We start from the raw sequence: 1,890 nt of genomic DNA, 5'->3' as shown, positions 1-1,890 counted from the left end.
CGCACATCCCCAATAGCCTTGGGGCGTTTTCTGTGGCGTCTCCTCGTCCGCTTCATCTTCCGGAGCACTTTTTTCATGATCCCTAGAGTGGATGGTACTTCTTCCTTTATATCAAGCGCCATTACTTCTTTATTATCCACCTCTTGGTTTGGAAACGCCTCATATGGGTATGGATTAAACATTTCCTGCATGTATTTATCAATTATCTCATCAGTAGTGTCAAGAAAGTAGAGAGTATCATCAAAGTCAAGAGAATGTCGCATGGCTTCGGCGAGGCAGTATGTGAGCTTATCATCTCCAACCCTCAGTGTCAACTCCCCGCCATCCATGTCGATCAATGCCTTGGAAGTGCGCAAGAATGGCCTCCTTATCAAAGGAACATCCGCATCCTCATTGACATCTAACACTAAAAAATCTACACGAAATATATACTTGTCAACTTTGACAAGCACATCTTTAATGATGCCAATCGAATGTCTCACTGTTCGGTCCGCCAATTGCAATGTCATCCGGTGTTTCAACATTGGTCTTCTCACTTGGAAGCCTACCTTCAACCTCATGAACACTTCTCAAAGTGATCGCCTTCACATGCTCTCGTGGATTGGTTTCGGTATTACTCGGCAAGCTTTCCTTGAGATCTTTCTAATAAAGATTTCACAATTTGTCCCACTTGATTTTCTAGGTTGTGAAATGAAGCGGTGTGCTTGTGAAGTGTAGCCTCGACCGATTGGAACCGTGTATCCGATGATTGCAAAAATCTAGTCAAGGCTTTCTCTAAGTCGGTCATTCGGGTTTCCAAGCCGGACACTCTATTTTCTATGTTTGGGGCTTGTTGTTGTTGGAAACCCGGTTGTGCCATGGCCTTTGGTTTTTCCTTAATTGCTCAATGAAAAGTTGGGATGATTCTTCCAACCCTAATTGTAGGTATTGCTCTATGGATTACCTTGGTTCCTCATTGCATTACCCATAAAGTCAACTTTCTCCACCGAAGATACATCACCAATAGAGATCAGGCAATCGGAGGGAGCATGTTCTGCGCCACACCCGGTGCAAGTAGTCACGGGCCCCACTCTATTCGAAGTTAGAAGGTCTAAATTCTTACTCAATGATTCCACTTGGGCTGCCAAAGAAGTGAATGCATCTATTTCATGGAGCCCGCCCACCTTCTTCCTTTCCCGCACGATCCACTAATAACTGTTCATTACCATGTCTTCTACTAATTGTCGGGCTTCTTCTAGGGTTTTACTCCCCATTGTTCCTCCTACGGCGGCATCTAACAATTGCCTTGTACTCAGATTCAACCCATTATAAAAAGTCTGAATAATCATCCATTCGGGAAATCCGTGTTGTGGGCACCTCCGCAAAAGATCCTTGAAGCTCTCCCATGTCTCAAACAATGATTCCAATTCCATCTGCACAAACGACGATATCTCATTGCGAAGCTTGGCCGACTTCCCTAGAGGGAAGTGTCTAGCAAGAAAAGCTTCGACCAGACTAAGTTGTGATGGATGCTTTTGGCAAGGAATGGAGCCACTGCTTGGCTCTTCCCTTGAGAGAGAATGGGTAAGCCCTCAATATAATAGCGTTATCTGATACACCGTTAATCTTTAGCATATAACAGACTTCCAAGAAGTTCTCTATGTGGTTGTTTGGATCCTCATCGGCCAAACCTTTGAACTGCGCTGACTCCTGAATCATTTGGATGAATGCCGGCTTTAGCTCAAAGTTCGGAGCTGTAATCGGGGGTCGCACAATACTAGATTGTGTCCCCAGTACTGACGGTTCTGCCATAGTCAGATAATGTTCACTGTTGTTCATTTAGCTCAGCCATGTTGTCAGATCCGTCAACTTCCACTTCAGCTAAAGAAAAAATCAAAATGATGATAGAAT

At 44.3% G+C, this 1,890-nt stretch overlaps 1 non-coding gene across 1 annotated transcript; it reads left to right on the top strand.

The window, feature by feature from the left end:
* Positions 1-1,338: 1,338 nt before the first annotated feature.
* Positions 1,339-1,445, top strand: LOC120267709. Its single transcript, XR_005538540.1, has one exon. It is a non-coding gene; the product is annotated as a small nucleolar RNA R71 (small nucleolar RNA).
* Positions 1,446-1,890: the final 445 nt, after the last annotated feature.

This window comes from Dioscorea cayenensis, chromosome 1 (genome assembly GCF_009730915.1).
Source record: "Dioscorea cayenensis subsp. rotundata cultivar TDr96_F1 chromosome 1, TDr96_F1_v2_PseudoChromosome.rev07_lg8_w22 25.fasta, whole genome shotgun sequence".
Taxonomy (NCBI): domain Eukaryota; kingdom Viridiplantae; phylum Streptophyta; class Magnoliopsida; order Dioscoreales; family Dioscoreaceae; genus Dioscorea; species Dioscorea cayenensis.
Note: the sequence above shows the minus strand (reverse complement) of the source record. Positions and strands in the feature narration are given on the sequence as shown.